Here is a 24,091-nt window from a genome sequence, read left to right as displayed (position 1 = left end):
CTTCTTATATGGAACTTAAATCCCCTTAATGCAATTTAAGCCAATTTCCTGAGGTGTATCTCATTAGAGATGGAGAACAGCTGGCCACTATTTTCTATATAATAAATCTTCATATGCTTTAAGATAGTTTTTAATTTGCTATTCTTTTCCTAAGGAAGCTACACCTTCACTTTCCTCCCCCGGCCCCTCATTCACTATAAGCCTTTTCTTCCCCATACTAATTTAGATCTGTTTAATCCTCAAACATTACTAGCCATATCATTAATAAATATAATTTTTGAGATGCTTATTCCTATCTCCCACAGAATATAATGACAATATAAAAGATGGTTTTAACTAAAATATTTTTCTTATGATTGTACCACATAAAGTATTTCTTACTATTTTTAGGGTCAGTCTGCACTTAAACAGATTTCACAGTGGGTAGGGATTTTGTACTAAATCACAAAGCATGATTAGTCTTACTTGCCTATAAATAGTAAGCACAGTAAGTTTTAATGTTGACAATAGCTTTTATTATTTCCCTTTATAATATTCCCCACAGAGAGTACTTTCTCATTGTTGCACTATGTGATCCAAAAATCTCATGTCACTGCTTAGAAAACTCAAAATACTCAAATAATTAATATGTACTTTTGTTATTGGAAAGAAAAATAATTGACATAACTGCTAATTTTAAATCAAATTAGGACGTTATTTTCTTATCTTATAGACACTGTCTTAATTATTTTAGATTAAGATTCAATTGGCATACCAACACTTTGAGTACTTTCAACATACTGGATAATGGAGGCTCTTTTGCTTACCTGTCCTTACTTAAATCCCCCAACATATGAAGAGGTAAACATTACACAAAAATTGATATTAAAACAATATAAATTGCTTAACCACTCTAGGCAAGCAATTATTAAAGAATAGAGTGAAAAAGAAAGGGTTTTGTTAAAGTTCTATTGTTAATTGCTGACACTGGCAGGTGACCACCAATGTAGGTGATAAGAGAGCAAAAACTACTACACTGTAGTCTTCAGTACCTGCTGAGTACTAAAAAACAATTAGATTCTTTTGTTTTTTTTTTTTTTTTTTGCCTTGTGAGAGAATGATAATAATGTAGTTATTCTGAGTCAATCTTAGGAGTTAAATAAATCGATAGATACATTATGCCCATCCCTTCTGAAGTTACAAACTCAGTGGGGACAAGACTGAGAGGAGCAGGTCCCTCCCCGTTTCAAATGACAGAATTAGGAGAGAAACACTATAATGGAGCCCTTATTATGGGGGGGGGTAACTTTTCCAGTTATTGCTGTGCAACAAACCACTATAAACTTCATGACACTTATTATGTTCAGTTTCTCTAGGTCAGGAGCTTGGAATGGGCAATGTGGTGATTGTTTGTCTTTCTTCCATCATGTCTTAGACCCTCTCTGAATGGGGGTGAGTTAGTGTCTGGAGCCAGAATAATTTGAAAGCTTATTCACTCACAAGTCTGGGGGTTGATGCTATCTCTTGGCTTGGACTTCACCTTGGGGCTATTATCTTGAATATCTAAATGTCATCAGGGATTCCTTGAACATGTAGGCCTCAAGGTAGCTGAACTTCTTACACAACAGTGTAGGGCTCTGAAGGTGAATGCCCAAACTAAGAAGACAGAATTTGAAAGGTCTAGTCACATAGTGTCACTTTCACATTTTTCTGGTTAAAAGCAAGTCACAGACCCATTCTGATTCAAGAAAGAAATTCGACTACATTCTTAGGTGGGAAAGTATCACATTTCTAAAAGAGTACACAGAGTGGGAAATATTGTTGTAGCCATCTTTAGAAAATAAAATCTGCTACAAATATTCTTGGCAGAATAGATAACTTGGCTCAACCCTTCACCTAAGAACAACTAAAAGTGGGAGACAAAATCTTTTTTAAAAAAATCTGTTTGAAAGCTGAAGTGCTAACAAGAAGAAGAGGAGTATTAATAAGACAACTTGAACAAAATCAATCAGAAAAACATCACACAAAGCAAATAGACACACAGGATCTGTAGATGTTTTGGAAATGAGTTATTTAAGTTAGAATAACTCTACTAAACTTTCAAAAAAATAAATGGAAGATTGAGATTTTTAGTAGAGAATAGGAAATTAATTACATTATAAAATGGAAATTTTAGAACTTAAAGATATAATAAAATTTGTAATTCAACGGATGGCTTAATAGCAGAATAGAAACAATTGAAGAGCTGACTGGAAAAAGCTCAGGAGAAAATATTCAAAACAAAATGTGGGGAGGCAGAAGGATGTAAAAACAAAAGAAATTGTAAGAGGCATAGAAATGATAAGAGGACATGTATTAGTCAAGTAATTGAAGTCACAAAGATGAGAAAAAGACAAATGAAATACGGCTGAAACTTCTCGAAAACTGATAAAAAACATCAACCTGCAGATAAAGATATACAAAGATAACCAAAGAAAAGAAATAAAAATAAAACTACATTATGCAAATATGCCCAACTGAGTTTCACAAGATGCAAAAGTAATTAACTGGAGAGAGAATAGCTTTTTTAACAAATGGCACTGAACCAATTGGATATCTGGAGGCCAAAAATTGAACATCAATCTAAACCTTACATCTTATACAAAAATTAACTGAAAATGGATCGCAGACTTAAATGTGAAAACATGACTGCAAAATTTTTCAGAAAAAAATAGGAGACTATCTTTGGGAATTAAGAACAGACAAAGAATTCTTATACTTGACACTAAAAGTACAACTGATGAAAGAAAATTGATAAACTGGATCTCATCAAAATTAAGAAATCTTACTTTGCAAAAGAACCTGTTAAGAGGATTAAAAGACAAGTTACAAACAGGGAGAAAATATTTGCAAACAATATATCTGACAAAAGACTAGAGTCTAAATTATATTTAAAAATTCTCAAAAGTGAACAGCAAAAAACGTCAAATAACCAAATCAAAAAATGAGCAGGAGATATGAACAGACATTACTGAAGAGGAATGAAGTGACCAACAGGCACATGAAAAGATGTCCAACATTACCACACACCAGTATGGCTAAAATAAAAAATAATGACAATCCCAAATGCTGATGAGGATGTAGAGAAACTAGATTACTCATATATAGCTGGTAGGAATATAAAATGGTATAGTCACTCTGGAAAATCATTTGGCAGTTTCTTAAAAGATTAAATATATAGTTATCATTACAACTCAGCAATTAATACTATTGGGCATTTATCCCAGAGAAATGAAAACTTATGTTCACATAAAAACCCATTCCAGGATGTTCATAGCAACTTTCTTTGTAAAGTCCCAAACTAGAAACTATCCAAATGTCCCTCAATAATGGAATGGGTACATACATATAGAATACTACTCAGCAATAAAACATTGATACACACAACAACTTGGATGAATACCCAGGGAATTATCCTGAATGAAAAAAGCCAACCACAAAATTTACATACTGTAGAATTCCATCTATGTAGCATTCTTAAAATGTCAAAATTATAGCAATAGGTGGCAGATTAACTTTTTTCCCCAATTTTTATTCAAATTCTAGTTAGTTAACATATAGTGTAATACTGGTTTCAGGAGTGGAATTTAGTGATTTATCACTTACATATAACACCCAGTGCTCATCACAGCAAGTGCCCTCCTTAATACCCATTATGCATTTAGTGCATCCTCCACTCACCTCCCACCATCAACCCTCAGTTTGTTCTCTATCATTAAGAGTCTCTTATGGTTTGCTTTTCTCTCTCTCTCTCTTTCCCCTTCCCATATGTTCATCTCTTTTGTTTCCTAATTTACACATATGAGTGAAATCATATGGTATTTGTCTTTCTCTGACTGACTTATTTCACTTAGTATAATACACTCTTGTTCCGTGGATGTCTTTGCAAATGGTAAGATTTCATTCTTTTTGATAGCTGAGTAATATTCCATTGTACATATATACCACATCTTCTTTATTCCATTAATCAGTCGATGGATACTTGGGCCTTTTCCATAGTTTGGCTATTGTTGATAATGCTGCTATAAACACTGGGGTGCATGTACCCCTTTGAATCTGTATTTTTGTATCCTCTGGGTAAATGTCTAGTAGTGCAATTGCTGGATCATAGGGTAGTTCTATTTTTAACTTTTTGAGGACTCTCCATACCATTTTCCAGAGTGGCTGCACCAACTGGTAACAGATTAACTATTACCACATGTTAGGGATTAGAAAAGTTTTCAATTAGCAATAATCGCGCCTTGGATAAACCTCATTGGCTACAATACTGCCACTGCGCAAAGCTCACATGTTAGGGATTAGAGGTGGAGGGGTGGGGGTGTGAAGAAGTAAGTCCAGTTATAAAAGGGTAACATGAGAGATTCTTATGATCATGGAACTATTCTGTATTTTGACTGTGGTGGTGGTGGTGGTGACATATGATAAAATGAAATAAATACACATATCCACATATGCAAATTAATCCATATAAAATTGGTAAAATCTGAGTAAGAAGAATGGATTGTATCAGTGTGAATTTCTTGATTGTGAAATTGTTCCATAGTTATGTAAGATGTTACCACTGGGGAAAACTGGGAGAAAGGTGTATGGAATCTCTTGACATCATTTCTAATAACTACTTGTGAATCTCTACTATTTCAAAATAAAAAAGCTAAACATACAAAATAAAGTAAAACCACACAGGCACAATTATAATATAACTGATATAATACATGTAAAGATAAAATCTTAAAAGAAGTCTTAGGAAAAAGAATGATTACTTTCAAAAGGGCATCAATTACATTTGCAACTTCTCAATAAAACAAAGGAAGCCATAAGACATTAGAATGATCTCTTTAAATAGCCAAAGGAAAATAACTGCTAATTCAGAATTCTATACCCAGAAAACTTGTTCCTGAAGAATGAAGAGAGACAGTATCAGACAAACAGGAATAGAGAGAATTATCACTGGTGTCACTGCAATAAAGGAATTTATTTAGCAAGAAGAAAAATGATCCCAAATTGAAAATCAGAAATGCAGGAAGGTATCAAGAACAATAAAAATGGTTAAATATGTCAGTAAATTGAAGTGATTATTGACTGAATAAATGTTTGGAGCAAGTTTAAAATATATGTAGAATCAAAACAAAGGACAAGGATGGTTTATAATTCAGAGTAGAATAAATGGAATTGTCTGAGAGTAGGGTAAAAATACCAATTAACATTGAGTTTTGACAAATAAAAGATGTTAACTCCAGCCCATGACTCTTTTATGTAGGGCCTACAAATGATTCTTACATTTTAAATCATTATTAAAAATATTAAAAACAAAGAAGAGTATGACAGAGACTTCATTATATTGGCTGGCAAAGTCTAAAATATACTACCTAGCTTTTTACAGGAAAGTTTACTGACCTTTTTCTTAAAGCAACAACAAAAAGAATTTTTTTAAGCTAATAGAGAAAAAAATGAAATGATAGTGAAAAAGAATCTCCCAAAGGAAGACAGAGAACATAGGACAATGAGAAAGCACTGAGTAAAATGAGAGAGATAAATTCAATGCATCAGTAATTGTATCAAATATAAATAGAATATGTGCTATAATTTTAAAAAGAGGTTACTAGTTTATATTAGATAAAAATAAAAACCTAATTATGGACTACTTAATAGTAATATATTTTAAACAAAAGACTCAAAGGTTGAAAAGTAAAATGATAAAATATATCATATGCAAATAACCCCCCCAAAAAGCTCATTTATCTATATTAATACAAGACTTCAATACAAAAGCATTGATAGATATTGCAAAAGGCATTTCATAATAATGAAGCCTTCAATTTGCTAAGAAGATATATCCAATCTTAATATATATATATAATATAGTCTTTATCTCTTTTGGAGAAATTCACAACCAGTGGGAAGTTTTAATACACTTCTTCTTTAACTGAACAATCAGGCAACCAGTTTATATATAAAAGATATGAACAACATGATAAAAAATTAGGTTTAACTTGCATTTATGAAATATTGTACCTAATAACTACAGAGTTCACATTATTTATGATTATACACAGAACATTTCCAAAATTGATGACATATGCTTAATAACAAAACAAAGTCTTCGCAAATTTCAGAGTATTAAAATCTTGCAGAATATGTATTCTCTATTATGTAATTAAGCTAGAAATCAATTACCAAAAAGATAACTAGAAAATAAATCCCAAATCCCTAATGTTTTGAAATTGGCAGATAAACTGCTAGAAAACCCAAGGTTTAATAAATCACAGTGGAAACTGGACAAAAGAATAAGTGCTGACTGATAAATAGTAATTTCAGAATAAATTGTTAAATTAAAAAGAAAAAAAGTGAGAATAAGGAAATATATACATATCTGCTCATTTGTGCAAAAAGAAACAGAAAAGTAAACTAATCAGATTGGTTTTCCAGAGAATGTGTGTAAGGCTAGAGGAACAGGAAAAGGGGTGGGTGGAGTGGGGTAGGGGGTGGTCACACTAATCCGAGTGAAACTTTTTGTACAGTTTTGACTATAAGAGCCAGGTTGTGTTTTTTTTTTTTTTTAAGAAATTATATCAACAGGGGATTATAAATAGAAACAAATGAATCATGTATTTCAAATGTATAAATTAACCACACCTATAAACAAGGAAGGAAAGTGGGGCACCTGGGTGGCTCAGTCGTTAAGCGTCTGCCTTCAGCTCAGGTCATGATCCCAGGGTCCTGGGATCGAGCCCCACATCGGGGTCCCTGCTCCACGGGAAGCCTGCTTCTCCCTCTCCCACTCCCCCTGCTTGTGTTCCCTCTCTCGCTGTGTCTCTCTCTGTCAAATAAATAAATAAATAAAATCTTTAAAAAAAAAAAAAAGAAGGAAGGAAAGAATTGCCCCAAGTAATTCTAGAACCAATATTTTGACTATATACCATTAAGCTAAAGATGATTCAAACTACAAACAACACATTTATTAATAGGTTTCTTTCTTCATTGAGGTATGGGTTAGCAATTCTCAGGTTAAATACATATCCTAAGATTGAGAAAATATTTTTGGATAGTAGAAGCCAGATTTTTGTCAGAAAAGGGAATCACAAATATGGGAATGTTGTTGTGACATTTAATTGAAATTTGAGCTATCAGCATGAATTTATCCTTAGATTGATGGATAGATAGAATGATTAGATTGATAGATAGGTGGATAGATAAGGATACACAGATCCCAGAATTTTAATTCTAAATTCTATTTTCTACTATAAGCCATCCAAGCTCTTTGGGAACATGGCTAATTCCTGGGCTAGGCATGGAAGAGTTCATGATGAATCTGGAACATTTTGCTCTACCAGAAATTAAGGAAGTATTAAAAGAAAAATTATGGGGCATGTCAAAAGGCACAGAAGCTCATTTGAAAGGGCTTATCAAATCTGGATCAATTTTGAGCATCAAAATAAAAAATTATATTGATGAATCATACATCACAGAATAAAATTAGAATCCATGAGTCCATACTGATATAAATGAACAAATGCATTAAATGTAGAGAAAGGACTTTTTTTTCCCTCCAGTAGAATGCCAACTATTAATTGCAGAAGAAATTATGGGATTAAAAAAGTCACCATTTGGGGTGCCTGGGTGGCTCAGTCAGTTGGGCATCAGACTCTTGATTCTGGCTCAGGTTATGATCCCAGGGTCGTGGGACTGAGCTCCTCGTTGGGCTCCAAGCTCGGCACAGAGTCTGCTTGGGATTTTCTCTCTCCCTCTTCCTCTGTCCCTCCCCCTGCCCACTCACACTCTCTCTCTCAATACATAAATAAATAATAAATATAAATATAAATAAAATCTTAAAAAGGAAGTCACCTTTTGGCAACCACTATTGTAATAATAGCAAGTGCTTGCTGAAACTTGAGGGGGGACGTTTGATGAGAGACAAGACATTCATACAATTTCAAAAGCATCTCCCAACAGCATACATATTAATTTCAAAAAGGAAAGTAGTATTGCTATAATATGAAACCCTGGCAGATACCACTTTAACCAAGTGTTCAAGGTTAGCATTACCAGTCATGGAACAAATAGATAACATGTGCCTCTTGATATGTTGTTGGGAGGACACAACATAATGTCTGTGGTTTATATTCCTGCTAAAATGGCACAAAATGAAACAAATCATGAGGAAAATACAAATAGACTGAAACTGGGGGACATTCTATGAATTAAATGTATATACTCTTCAAAAATGTCGAAGGCATGAAAGGCAAAGAAAAACTAAAGTATATTTCCTGTTTAAAGGAGACTAAGGAGTTTTAATGAAATGCAATTTTAATTGGATTTTTATTTTTGTTATAAAAGAAATTAGTAGGTCAATTGTCAAAATTCGAATATGATTTATACGGTAGGTAGATAAAGGTACTGTATCAATTATACAGCCGTTGTATAAGAGCGTGTACTACGTTAGAACTGAAATTTTTAGGGAAAAAGGGACATGATGTTTGTAAACTGTACTCAAAGTTTCAGAGTTTGTGGTGGTTCTCTCTCTCTCTCTCTCGATAAAGCTAAAGCCAACGAAGCCAATGTGGTATAATAGTAACATAGAGAATGTGAGTGAAACACATGTGAAACCTGTTATTACTGTTTAAAAAATATATAAGTCTAAGATTGTTTCAAAATAAAAAAGTTAAAAAATATTTTATACCTATTACAGAAGACTGTTGGCATTCTACCCTACAGTGGTACTTCTATTCTCTGAAGACTGCTTACTGGCACACAGAGCAGTTCCCTGATGAGGACCTTTGTCTGCCTGCAGGTGCATTATGTTCCATCTGGAAGGAAAGCCAGAAGTGGCAGAAAGTTAATGGCACTGAAAAAAGACCTCAAGTAATGATGGATTAGAATTTACGGTGGATAAACACCCCAGACTCTTTGACTCATTGTTGAGATAAGTCTGAGGTACATTTTAAATTGTCTCCCAGAGCTCACTAGAGGAATTAAGTTCTAGTTGCCCATACTGCTAACTTGCTTAATAATATATATTCTATTGGCTTTCTTCCCTAACTTCCCTACCGGTAAGCCAGATTGCTGGAATTTTCTCTCAAATAAATACATGCACTTGAATCTTTGTTTGGGAGTCTGTTTCTGGGGGAACCAAAGAAGACAATTACTAAAGGACATGATTATAAACAGGTCCTCTCTGTGTCGAATGCTAGAATTTAGATCACATATTGGCCCTGTGACTATAAACGTCCATTGCTGGTGGCAAGTAGGGTAGGAATAATTTCTGGTGTACTGTAACATCATAATTACTAAGATACTTACCTTTAGTCAACTGAAATGACATATGGGTGACAGAGAACACATTGGCTTATGTAATCTATCTAGCATTTGGCAGATATGGGGCAATAATAAGGATTGCGGAGTTAGTTGGTTATTGTTAACCAACATTGTAGCACTGATGGAATACAATGATAGGCTTAGGACAATCAATCAACTCAAGATCCAGTGTAAATGTCAGAAGGTCTGTATGGTGACATTTAGAGAGCCTCATGTCCTGCAGGTGAGAGCAAACTGTATCGAAAGTGATGTCTGCTTTTGAGAGTAATGAAGTACAGAGAAGGCAGCATTCGCAGTCTTGACAAGACTATAAAATGGATGCTGAGACAGGGTGGGGCATTTGGGGCTATGTTCTTGACAACTTTCAATGCCTGGATTCCACTGAATATTCTGGGATTATGAATCATCTACTTTCCCTTATAAGAGGATAGCGGCCCCTTGGTAGAGGATGGCAACTTTTTATTGACTCCAGAATATGAAAATTCTTCACCTGATTTATTATGTATGGCCAGAGAACCCACGAGGTGACTGCATTCTCAGAGGATATTCTTCTCACTACAGCGATAAGACATCCCCAAGTGAGGAAGTAGAGCTTGTTGGAGAGCTTTACGATGGTTATATTCTGTAGACCAGTGTTATCAGTAGGATAAGCTATCCTGGAGTTAATAGTGATGGGATCTTGAAATGAGCAGCACTAAATTGCAGGAGGCAAAGTAAACATAATTAGTATACTTTGCAGCAAGGCCAGAATATCAGTCTTGGGTCTTGACACACAGGATTCTATGGCAATGGTTAAAAGATGATTGTATTCCTATGGGTTTGATGGGGGATCAATGAGGGTATTAGTCGAAATATAGAATCAAAGTAGATTAAAGTAGCACCACCGAGCAATCATAAAGTAGTATTTTTCAACTGGCCCCTAACTCTCAACATATATTAAAACCGTGTACATAACAGATAGCAAATGTTTAGGAAGGCATACAATAGCGCTCTGCTTTATTATTATTATTTTTTATCCACAACACACAAATAAATTGACCACTATTCATCTTTTAAGGGCCCAGTATTGAGTGCTCATGTCAGTTGGTCTCCTCTGAATGGATTAGAAAAGGTTTGGACAAACTGTTCCCCGTGACTTCTGTTCTTCAAGACAATAGAGAAATAAGTGAAGTAAGAGTGTATTTCTGAACCCAGTTTTTCTGACTCCTACCTCAATGTCTTTTTTATCCTGGCACACTGAGACAAATATAAAATAGCATTTCCAATTTTGTGCCATAGGTTTTTTCTTCTTTTTAAATGAGTCATACATAGCTGATGCCGTTATACTGCTTTCAATACCTTTCAGCCTAACTTACTGCTAACGGTGATTCAGAAAGAAAAATTTCTTGAGACATATCTTAGTAATTTTAAGAATAATCTACTCATGTATAAACTTAGACAATACAGAGGCCTTATATCTTTGCATCAAAAATAAATTCAGTAAATAAATGAAGAAGCCTATAGATATTAACATTTGAAAGACAAATCAGTCAATTGTTATATGTGAGCCTTATTGGGATCTTGATTCAAACACATTAAAAAAAGGCATTCCTGAGATAATTGGAAATTGAGTATGACTGGTTATATGATGCTATTACATAATTATTGTTAATTTTAGGTTAGATAATGGCATTGCATTTATGCTTTAAAAAGATTACTGTATCTTTTAGAAATTAATAAAATACTTTGAATGAAATAATCTGAAAGCTGGAATTTGCTTCAATAAAATATGAGAGATAGAATATAATGAGAGTAAAGATGAAACAATGTGCATGTATTGATAATTGCTGAAGCTGGGTTATGGCTGCTTGGGAGTTCATGATATTTTGTCTATTTGGAAATTTTCTATAATATCACTTAAAAATCATAGCCAGTAATTATTATTGAAAATGATATTTCATTGTTGCTTTAATTTTTTTTTCCTTTGAATTTTACTAAGGGTATATATTTATCTTAACTTATCTACCACTTTTACTGATAGTCTGAGGAAATACATAGTAGATTTGTGATATATCGATTTTTTCATTTGTATTTTATTCACATGTCTCTATTTCTTAGAACAATTATAAACAACTTAGCTTTTTTTCATCGTTACTTTGACTAAAATTCAAGAATCTGTCTGACAACTACTGAATATACAACTTTGTGTGCCTGGGGCATGCTCAAATTTTATATTTCTGTTATAGTCCTTCTCTGGGTATGTACTGACAAGGCTTTTGTTTTCTTAGGACTTTCTGAGTACATTTCTCAGCAAGGAGTCTAGTGAGGAGCCAGATTTCAACAAGTTCCTGAGCATTATTGAATTATTTTCCCTGTTGGCCTGTTGAGAAATTGCTTTTCAACAACCCGAGGCTTTGTACTCATACCTTTTTGGAACAAATTGTTCTCATTGTCTAGTTCTACATGACACCAAAATAATAGAGATGATATAAGCAGGCTATTCTGGGAAACTGAGGTAAGATTGTCTTGTTTTTCTTTTCCCACCTAGAAAGTTTTGAACTTAGCAGAAGTTATTTTATTCACTATATTTAAATAAAACCATAGAATGGTTTCAGCACTGAAAGGTCTACTAGTTCAACATGTCTTATCTTTTCTCCTAACCAAGTGGCAATTTATGAACTTGTGCCAGGCAAGATGAAGTTAATAAATAGTCATTGATACACAAGAGGGAACAATTATGGATAATGCCTTGAAGAACAAGAGAAATAAAATTCTGGACAAATTATGCCACTAGATTGTAAATCTAAACAAGAGAAGAAGGGGAAGATAGAGGTGTCAGGAAGCAAAACAGAAGGTGTGGAAGCCAGACGGGAAGGGCAGTTTTCTGCTTGGAATGACAAAGGAAGGAAATAAATCGTTTCACTGAAATAAATAGTACATCTTCCCTTTCAAGTTTGAATTATTTTCTTCCTCCCTGTTTATGAAGCAGGAATGAGATGTGACAATAGGAAAAATGCTAATAATAACAATAATAGAAATACTACTACTACTAATAATAAACATTTACTGAGTGCTGATTTAAGAGCCTAGAATTATGTTTAAAATTTACCATACATTTTCTACTATCATTATAATTCCTCAGTAGGTAAACACTATGATTATTTCCATTTTATAGATGAGGAAACGGAGGCAAAAAGGTAAAGTGCATTTCTGAACACTACAGAATAAGAAAAAGAGGCAAATTTGAACTTGGGCAATGTCAGTGACTCCAGGGCCAGCACATGTAATTAACACACTCTATTAAATAACTGGATAATTATTTAAAAAATGCCCCAAAAGCAGTTACAGCAAAATATATAACTTTAAACAAAGGAGAAGTTTAGATTCAATCAATATGTATGAAAAACATGTTATGGGTCAAGTTCTACACTTGTCACTTCATATTATCTTTCTTACTTAATCTTCATAAAATATTCTGTAAATATATGGTAAGTAATAAAGCTTGTTTTTTTATTCTTTTATATTGTTCTTTCTTTTAACTTGCTTGTAATTTTTTTTTTTTTTTAGTGTGGTAAAACATACATAAGTTTACCTTTAGTACATTTACAATTTTGCACAACCATCAAACTATCTAGATTCATAACACTTTCATCACCCCAAAAGGAAACACCATACACATTAAGCAGTGTTCTCCATTACCCCCTGCACCCAGCTCCTGGCAGCCACTAATATGCTTTCTGTCTATGGATTTGCCCATTCTGGATATTCATATAAATGGAATCATGCAACATATGGCCTTTTGTGTCTGGTTTCTTTCACTTGGTCTAATGTTTTCAAGGTTCATTCATGTTGTAGTATGCAGAAATACTTAATTACTTTTTATGGCTGAATGATATGCCATTATATGAATATACCACATTTTGCTTATTCATCAGTTGTTGGACATTTAGTTCACTTATTTGATTTCCTTGATTTGGCTGTAGTGCTGCTATGAAGATTCATGTGCAAGTTTTTGTTTGAACATCTGTTTTCAATTCTTTTGGGTATATACTCAGAGTGGAATTGCTGAAACATATGGTAATTCTGTGTTTAGCTTATGGAGAAATGGCCAAACTGTTTTCCACTGTAGTTGCATTATCTTTCATTTCCACCAGCAATGTGGGAGGAAGGGTTCCAATTTCTCCATATCCTCACTAACATTTGCTACGCTCCCCTTTCTTTTTGGTAGTTATCCTAGCATGTGAAGTGATATCTCATTGTGGTTTTGATTTGCATTTGCCTAATGGATAATAATGTTGAGCATATTTTCATCTGCTTGTTGGCCAGCTATATATCTTCTTTGGAAAAAATACATATTTAAGACATTCAAGTCCTTTGCTCAAATTTGAATTGGGTTGTTGGTTCTTTGTTGTTGAGTTGTTAGAGTTTTTCATATGTTCTGGATATTAGATCATTATCAGATACATGATTTGTAAATATTTTTCTCCTATTATGTGGACTGTTCTTAACTTTCTTGATAATTCCCTTTGATGCACAAAAATATTTAATTTTAATGTAGTCCAATTTATCTATTTTGAGTGTATGTTTATAATTGTTATAAATTCTTGATGGAATTGACACTTTACCTATATATAATGTGGTTGCCTCTCTCTTTGTTTTTTTTTTTATTATTTTAAAGTCTGTTTGTCTAATATTAGTATAGCTGCCCCAACTCTCTTTTGGTGCCTATGTGCATGAAATATCTCTTTCCATTCTTTCACTTTTAGTCTACTTGAATCTTTGGAACTTATGTGAGTCTCTTATAAACAGTATATAGTTGGGTCATTTTTTTTTAAATCCATTCTGCCTATCTCTGCCTTTTAATCCATTTAATGGTGTTTTAATCCATTTATATTTATAGTGATTATTTTACCATTTGATATTTTTCTTTATGTATTATATATTTTCATTTCCTCAATTCTTCCATTAATGTATTTTGTGTATTTAAATGGCTTTTCTAGTGTACCATTTTTATTTCCTCCTCATATTATTTTCTCTCTATTGTCTTAGGGGTTGAGTATTACAATTAACATCCTTAGTAAATAAAAATCTAGTTTGAACTGATAGCAACTTAACTTCAATAGCATACAAAATTCTGCTCCTGTGCAATTCTGTCCCTTCTCCTTATGTTGTTACTATTGCAAATTACATATTTGTACATTGTGCTCTCCTTGACATGGATGTTTAATTATTGTTTTATACATTTATCTTTTAAATCATATTAAAAAAAGAGGAGTTACAAACCAAAAAATACAAAAATACTGGCTTTTATATTTAACTATTTTGTTACCTTTACCATTATTTTTTCACATAGCTTCAAATTACTGTCCAGTGTTCTTTCATTTTATCTTGAAGGATTACCTTTACCATTTCTTGTAGAGCAGGTATAATAGCAACAAACTCTGAGCTTTTGTGTATCTGGGAGTTTATTAATTTATCCTTCATTTTGGAGAATGGTTTTGTTGGGCATATAATTCTTGATTCATAATTTGTCTTGTAGGTCTTTAAGTATGTCATACACTGCCTTCTGGCCTCCATCGTCTCTCCTGAGAAACTGTTAATCTTGTTAAATATCCCTTGTACATGATGAACTGCTTCTCTCTTGATGCTTTGAAGATTCTCTTTTTGTCTTTGTCTTTTGAAAGTGTGATTACAGTGTGTCTCAGTGTGGGTCTTTTTATGTTTATCCTACTTAGAGTTTTTTGCATTTCTTTGATATGTAGATTAGTTCATCACATTTGGAAGGTCTTTGACCATTGTTTGTTCAAATATTTTCTGCTCCTTTCTTTCTCACTCTTTGCCTGAGACTTTCAAAATGCCAAGTTGGTAATCATTCTCACAAGGTCCTTTGGCTCTGTTCATTTTTTCCCATTCTTTTATCTTCCTGTTCCTCAATCTGGATAATTTTGATTGACCTATCTTCAAGTTTGCTTATTTTTTATTGACTGATCAAATCTGCTATCGAACTGTAGTGAAATTCATTTTAGTATTGTACTTCTCAGCTCCAGAATATCTATTTAGTTCTCCTTAAAATTTTCTATTTATTGATATTCTATATTAGTTTTATAGATTAGTCTCTTCTGTAACCATTCTCCTATTTCATTTGATTCTTTGCCAATGGTTTCCTTTAGCTCTTTGAGCATATTTAAGACAGTTGATTGAAATCTTTGTCTAGTAAGTCCAATTTCTGGGCTTCCTAAAGGATAGTTTCTGCAATTTATTTTTTTTTCTGTTAATGAACTCTACTTTCCTCATCTCTGAATTTTTTATTTGTTAAAATGGAAAAATTTGAATATTATATGTGATAACTCTAAAAATCAGGTCCTCTTTCTGCTATCTCCACTGGGTTTGCATCGTTGTACCTTTGTTACCTGAAGACATCCATTTATTCAGTGACTTTTCCAAACTATTTTTTTCAAAGACCGTATTTCTTGTCTTGTGTTGTCACTGATGTCTCTATCCCATTAGCTTAGCACTCAGTCAATGACTGGACAGAGATTTCCTTAAACTCCTGGAGCCAAAAAGAAAAACAAAACAAAGCAAAAAAATGCCCTCTTCATTGTAGATTGGTTCTGAGCTATGGAATTTCTTCAGTGCTTAGCCAGGATGCCTACAATTCTGCCTTAGGTTTTTCCTTCTGCTTGTCCAGTATCCAAAGGTCACTCAGAAGTCCAAATCTAGGGTCCTTTCAGGTCTTTTCTGAGCATGTATTCATCACTAGGCATGTATTTGACTCTCTAGTTTCCGGATAGATGACGAAGTCCTTGAAAGCTCTCATTCTTCCATCTCTTTCCTAAGCCTCACTTTTCCTAGGCTTTTAGGTCTGTCTGCTGCTTGTCTGGTTCTTAGGCTTCTAGGTCTGTTCTTGCTGTCCCTTGCCCCAAGGTGGCTGTGGTAGTATATGTTTTTAAATATTTTTGGAAAATGCTACCAAAAGGCCACTACAGACCTGAGAGGGCTTCAAGGGAGCAGAAACAAAGGCAAGCCTCTGAGCTGATCCCTCAGCAAACCACCAATCAGGTCAAAATAACCACAGTGATCCACAATTATTTGAGAACCAAATTTATATTGACCCATCAGGTCACATGAGGAATGTAGGTTGCTGTCCCAGCAGCTGCTGCTGATCTGGAGAATGGAGGATGGTAGGCTGATAAGTGAAAATGTTGCATTCACTAAGTTTAATTTGTAAATTTGGAATAAAATATATATCATGGTGTGGTGATAAGAACTGAAGTAGATCATTATGATCAGCTCCCATAATGTCCAGTACATAGTAAATGTTCAGTAAATGGATGCTATTATTATCGTTGCTTATGAAAAAGATGTTTTTGTATTTTGTTACTATGTTATAGGTGAAGAGCAGAGTAATTCTTTATGAACACATTGGAAAACATCTTTAACTGTTAACATGTTAAATCAAGAGTTAGCAACTACTGACATATGGCTAATCAAATACACATTATTGCTTTTGTTCATACCACCCTCATATTCCCCATTATTATACCTTGTCAGCAGGGCTAGATTTGCCTATCGAAGCATTAGTTACTTTGATAGTGAATTTTGAGGGACAAGATATTTCCTACCTCCAAATACCTCTTCCACCACTTTTTGTCAAGATGGCTGGAATATCCTTTGGTTAAGGCATTAAAGATGTGCCATAAGATAGATTTAAACTGGATTAAGTAATAATTCACATGTTATAACTGTTTTTTTTTTCCAACTTTGTTTCATATTTTCATTGTCCATGTAGTTGGCTATTTGAGTATTAAATGCTGATGCATTTAGAGATCCCAAAGTCCTCCAGGATGAGTTGGAAATCTGGATAGGACTCCTCATGCTTTTCATTTAAAAGATTCTGGGGTATATTATTGACCAAACTTTTTAATCAAGGAAAACAGAAGACACTATTTATTGTAAGTATTAAAGACTTAATACTGGAATTAAGAGCTTACAAAGCAATTGGAAGAGTAGAGAAACAAAGGGCAGAAAGCCAAAGCTAAAAGTCAGGGAAGCTGCCTCCAAAGCGTCCAAAGCAATGAAACTAAATTTATTAGTTCCATGGTATGTCATATGTGGCAAGGCATTCCTGCATAAAATTTAGAAACATGAGTCCTGTAGTCAGAGGATTCAGAGTTCAGATTCTCCTTCTATCAGTTAAAAGATGTAATACCCTCAATAAATCATGCAACCTTTGTAAGCCTAGATTTTCTTATCTGCCAAATGGGTATAACAGCAGCCTACCTTATGGGTTATTGTGAAAATTAACATAACATTAAAACACTTAATTTTGTACCTGATATATAGTAAATACTAAGTATCTACTGCCTAACACAGGGCATAATTCAACAAATATTTATTAATAAAAATTAATAAAATACTTATTAATAGAAATAAAAATAATAACAATACAACCACTTCTGTTGATTTTTAAGACGTGCATCTTTCTATATAGCAAAACTATGGTGAGGGGTGCCTGGGTAGCTCAGTCAGTTAAGCATCTGCTTTCAGCTCAGGTGATGATCCCAGAGTGCTGGGATCGAGTCCCGCATTGGGCTCCCTGCACAGTGGGGAACCTGTTTCACCCTCCCCCACTCCCCCTGCTTGTGTTCCTGCTCCTGCCAGCTCTCTCTCTCTCTCTCAAATAAATAAATTAAATCTTAAAAAAAAAACCCTGTGGTGAATTGTAGTAGGTTATTTGATGTTTTCAGCTTTGTGAAAATATTTTTTAGGTGGTCTCATGAGCTATAAAAGAAATCCCTGGAGCCAAAGTGCTTTTAGCTCCACTGCCTAGAAGTAAATTCAGTGGACTTCACAGATATCATTGTGCAAATTTTTATGACAAATCAAGGAAATTAATTTCTCATGTTGACTGCATCAATTTTAACATTTGATTGTAACTACATTTCAAACCTAAACCTCTTTATTTTACTCCAAATGCAAGTTCAGAATGTAGACTCTCTGTTCTCTTAAAAGATATTATTTTTGCCTGAAGTGTAGATATAAGCATTTGAAAGCCACAGCACAACTTTTAATTAGCTAAATTATCAGAGAGGGATTCTGCAAAAGCACGTTTCTTCCTCTGGAGCATACAGGACAACCTCAGAGCACGATTTACATTTCTGTGTTCCCAGAAACATGAATCTCCTTTAGCAGTTGTGTAATACAAACCAAGCCTGTTAATTAGCTAAATTGTTATGGCAATGAAATATTCTATAGGTAGCTAATCTTTGGTAATAAATCCATAGCATCTCTTTCCCTTTTTAAATAGTCAATAAGAATGCATAAAGTTGCCACCATCCTAGTTCATGTATCACACTGATATTCTATTTCTAAAAATCCCAGACATAACAACAATATTATAGTGATAACCAAGGAATGAGGTTAAAAGGTTAATATTACCTATGATATTTTACTATTTATTATTATAATTTTATATTCATTGGTTTCTAGGTGCTAGAGTTTTTGAGTATTTTTATGGAAAAGGAATTGCCTTTTGCTTTATATAGCCTCAGTATTTTTGTTTTTGGCAGCAGTTAGCGAATCAAATTTAAAGTGTGTCATATACCAAACACAGAGTGCGAGATACTGGCCACACAAAGTCAGGTAAGACATGTTCCTTACCATTAAGTTGCCTGTGGCCTAGTTGGGAAAACAGGCTTATAAATCAGTGATGACAAATGTGGTAGACAAACTTGACTCTCAGGATACCCCCATCTTGGTGTTCATATCCTTGTATAACTCACTCTCTTTCAAGATGGCTAGGACCTGTGAATTACTTTTAACTAATAAAATATGGCAAAAGTTATAGGATGTGACACCTGTGATTACATTATGTTATATAAGACTCCTGTTTGCTGGTAGTCTTGCTCTAGAACCTTCCTCCCCTTACTGCCTTTGAAGAGGCAAGCAGCTATGAATTGTACAGCTACAAGTAAATAAATTACAACAATCAGTCGAGTGATCTTGGAAGCTGATCTTTCCTTTTGGAGCCTCCTGTTGAGAACCCAGCCTTTATTGACGCCCAGATGGAATTCTTGCATAGACACCCAGCTTAGCTGTGTCCAGAATCCAGACCCACAGAAACTGTTACAGAAATGCATGCTGTTTTAAGCTGCTAAATTTGTGGTAATTTATCATGGACCACAGAACATTTTTTTAAAGATTATATTTATTTATTTGACAGAGAGAGAGGGAGACAGAGAGAACAAGCAGGGGAGCAGGAGAGGGAGAAGCAGACTCCTCACTGAGCAGGGAGCCTGACGTAGGGCTCGACCCCAGGACCCTGGGATCATGACCTGAGCCAAAGGCAGTCACTTAACCAACTGAGCCACCCAGGTGTCCCCACGTAGCACAGAACATTAATTCAATGGTTCAGTGTTAATCTCATTACACTGTTTGCGGAGCACAGGGTATGCACACTAAAATCATTCTAGGACCCAGAAGAATTTCTGGAGAATGTGACCCTGAGGTAAAATTAGATGGATTTTACCTAGAAGAGGTACAAAAAAATTTAACTTGGAGTTGGCTAGAGGAACGAGGAATAACATTTCAGATAGAAGGAAAACCCCGTGTGAAGTTACAGGGGCACGAATGTGACATTGTTCAACGTGTATTTTTGTAATATGGCTAAAATTTTAGTATATATTTTAGTTTAATGAGAAATGAGAGCTAGTCAGGGGCCAGAGTTCATATAGAATTTTCTATCCTGGCTAGATTTCCAAATTTATATGATGGGGAAACCTTAATAAAATTCAAACTGGGGAAGATATGATCAAATCTACGTGCAAAATCATTTTAGCTTGGAACATGTAGTTCTAAGCTACATGTTCTAAGTAGTCAAAAGCCAGTTCTAGTTTTAGGAACAAAGATTACACGAATAAGAAGAAACTGGCTCCTCCTTCCTTTCTCCTTTATTGTGTCCCCTAAGTACTTCCACAAAAACCTCACCTCCTTGTATTGAATCTATTTACCTAACTGTCTAAGAGACTGTTTCCCATGGGCACCAACCATAGCTTACTTACTTTTGTTTCTCCAGAGGCTAAAACAGTACCAGGTACATGATGAATATTACTGCACCATAAATTGTTTTGGGCTTAAAAAATTGTTATAGTCTTAACAGAACATTGAGGCATAATTCTTGTGAAGTTTAGAGTAAGTTTGGATTAAGTAAGAGAGAGATCAAATTAAGGGTAAGGATTTTTACTTCAGGAAACATTCACAAAGCATACCTGAAATAAATGGTAAGATATTAGATTTTGCTGCTTTTTATAAGCCAGTGACATAATGTGTATATTATCCTTATAGCCTTATTTAAAAGAATGTGTTTTGAGAGTGAAAAAAGCAGTAACATCCAGTAGGAGCTTAAACAGGCACATTGTAGGCAACAAACTTTGGAGTTCATTTTAGGCTGTAATTAAGATAGGCAAATGGGATTAGAACAATAATTAGCAAGTACACTTTTTAAATAAAATTGCATTATAGACCTTTGGGAAGTCATTGTGGTATATTGGGCCTTACCCTACTTTGAGTCATGTTACAGCATTCCTAGAAAACCCACATGATAAGCATCATCCTTTCCTTATTCCCTTTCTTTCCAACCCCACTGGTGTAGTCTAGCCACTTTTTCTTTTATATCTAAATTATTACCTGGTTGATCTCATTGTGTCAAAACTAGACTAATATTTTGGAAAAAGGATGGATTTTAAGTCAAATGGACGCAATATTGAAGCCTAGTCCTAGGTCTATCCTTATGTCAAAAACCTAATTTCTTTAAATTTCTTTTCTTTTTGTGAAAAACAAATAAAATCACTCCCTATTTGTAAGGATTATTGGGAAGATTAAATAAATACTTTATATATCTTTAATCACAATAAATATAATCCTTAGATATTATGAATTATGTCTTATTTCTCACCAATTAAGTAAGACCAAATAAAGTAGATATTTACTGAGAGGTAGCATGGGATGGAGGAAAGAACATGACCAGTTGGACTTCATCTACAATCCTGTCTTTATTTCCGAATTGCTGTGTGAATTAGGGCAAGTTACTTAACCTTTTAACTCATCTGTAAAATGCAGGTATTGTGAGAATTTAATGAATGAAAAAATGTATATGCCTGGCACATAGCATACACTAAATAAGTACTTTGTGAACATCTATGCCAAGGGTTTATTCTAAATTCTAATAAAGATTTTAAAATGAGAAACTTCTACATGACTTCAAGAAGTTTAAAAAACTAAATGCCCAAGCAACCAGACTATGTCAAATAGATATTTTCTAAGTATGTTTCTCACTTTAATATACCTTTCCTGAGGATTCATGTAAATCTTCTGATTTAGAAAATTTCAAGTTCAACTTGGGCACAGTCTCAAAAAGGTGACCAGAGAGTAAGAATTCTTTTTAAAGATTTTATTCAACTCTGATAATACAACTGACTTTCTTGATCCTCAAAAATAGAAATGAAATTTTGGATGGAAAAATGTACTTCCATGATTTAATGAAGTACCAGGCATGCCCTTAATATATTGAAATAATGAATTTTATAGGTAATATCTGCTTATGATGCCATGCTTAAGAGAGCCAGATGATAATCCTCTTGATATTCACCCATTAATATATTCAACAAATATTTATTATTATGCTATATCCTAAGTATTCTTAGCTACTGAGGTTAGAGCACTAAATAAAAGACAAAAGTTCATGCTCGCGTGCATTCTAAATTCTAGTCAGGGGGAGCAGATATCTGAAGTTAAACCACATAATAGAAACTGTTTTTTTTAAGGCACATTTTCTTTATGTAAAATTATGACTTTATAGACATATCTTTGACATTTTTCTAGAGATTTTAAAGGTGAATTTAATCATAGACCTATCTATAGAACAAAGACACTGAAGCACTAACTTACGCAACAGATGTTTTTTGGGGACCTAGTGAATAATAGACAATGAACTCAGAGGCTAAGAATATGAAACCTAATAACACATATATTACCCTCAAGTAGTGTGCATAGTGTGCAGTCTGGTGGGTAAAACAAACAACTAATCAAACATTTATAAAATTGAATAGAACTAGTCCTACTATTGGCTAATCACGCTGGATAAAACATGGTAAGATGGGAAATCTGAGTCTTCTAGGTTACTATTCTGCTATGTTCATTAAAGCAGTCTCTAAATGGTAATAAAAGTAAAAGTAGCATTAATAATATATAATAATAATTAATATCTAATTTATTCTCAGTATATTGAGAATTTCATGAAATGTGATAAAAGTTGTTTCCTTAAATATATAAAAAAATACTGGTATTATGTACTTTGAAAATCTTTTTTGGCTGGGGTCCAATCTAAACTTGTCAAAAGTCAGGAGTAAGCTTTCCATCATCACCATCATCAATTTTCCAAAGTTCTAGAAACAAAATTATACACATGTGTAATTTTAAACTTTTTTGACTATGGTAAATTTGAGAACAATTTAACTGTCACAGCAGGAATCATGGATAATATAGAATAAAAAAAATGAGAACAATGAGATACCATCATTACTGATAAGTACAGTCTAAAATTAGCGGATGTAGTGATTTCAGGCATGAATGCACAGCTGTACCTTATACCTCTGAGAATTGTTTGCCAGAATCCAGTTTCCAGGAGCTCATTTTTAACTATCAATTTTTGCAAACTTTAGTCATTGCTTGTTAAGATTTATTTTTTCCCTACATCAATTTTTAAACTAATCAAAGTCACATTAAAAGACTATATTTGTTAGTAAATATTCAATCTTAAAATATTAATTACTATGGAATTAGATAATGTTTTTGAAAATAGTTTGAATGCTTTTAAGTGTTCTATAAAGTAACACATGGCATCTCACATTGTAGGTGATCAAGAATTGTTTTTGAATAACTAGAAAATATTAGTCTTCTCTCCTTCATTCTTCTACTTATTATATTTATTCTCCATTTCATATGTTTGTTGAATAACCCTTTCTTTCCTTCACATATTAGTTGAGGAACTCTTTCTCTCCAGCTCCCCAATATTCCTACCATGGTGAACCCAGACTTGAAATTTAGAATTACATGCTTTGTGGAATAATAAAAAGGTTCCTTTTCCATCAGGGAATTTTTAAAATCTAAATCTATTTTTAAATCTACACACACACACACACACACACACACACACACACACACACAACACACAATATTTGTATTTATTTTTAAAAAAGAAAGTACCATCTCTCCTCCTGCTCAAGTTCACTGCCAGGTTAAGAATGCATGGAAAACTACAGGGTTCTATCAAAGTGATCTGTGGAAAGAAACAATCGAACAGAGATGAAAGTTAACTAGAAAGAGATATGGCATTTGAAGTTTCATCCTACAAAGGAGTTAGGAAGTTGGTTATATTGAGAGAAAGAATTGTGAAAATATTTGAACATTTAGAGACTCAATAGATGCAAAATGGGGGAGAAGGAATAAAGAAATCAAATGAATAAGTAGCTCAAGGTAGTTAAGTTGTGTGGGCACAGACCAAGGGATCCTATAATTGAATCTGTAACTCAAAAACACAGTGACATTAAGTCACAACCCATGTACTGGTTGGATCATATATTGTGAAGTCCCATCCAGACAAATATTTCACACTAATTTCTCATGATGGGTGACTCTCTGGGGTAGACTTTCATTAGTAATATTTACATAATGGAAAGATCATTCACTTCATACTAGAAGCTCTAGCTTTATAACTTGTACTGGC

At 33.7% G+C, this 24,091-nt stretch overlaps 1 pseudogene; it reads right to left on the bottom strand.

Annotated features, from left to right (window-relative positions):
• Window positions 1-4,185: 4,185 nt before the first annotated feature.
• LOC116645950 lies at window positions 4,186-4,303 on the bottom strand (annotated as a pseudogene).
• Window positions 4,304-24,091: the final 19,788 nt, after the last annotated feature.

This window comes from Phoca vitulina, unplaced genomic scaffold (genome assembly GCF_004348235.1).
Source record: "Phoca vitulina isolate PV1807 unplaced genomic scaffold, GSC_HSeal_1.0 scaffold34, whole genome shotgun sequence".
NCBI lineage: Eukaryota > Metazoa > Chordata > Mammalia > Carnivora > Phocidae > Phoca > Phoca vitulina.
The sequence above is the reverse complement of the archived record's forward strand: the minus strand, read 5'-3'. Positions and strand labels throughout refer to the sequence as shown.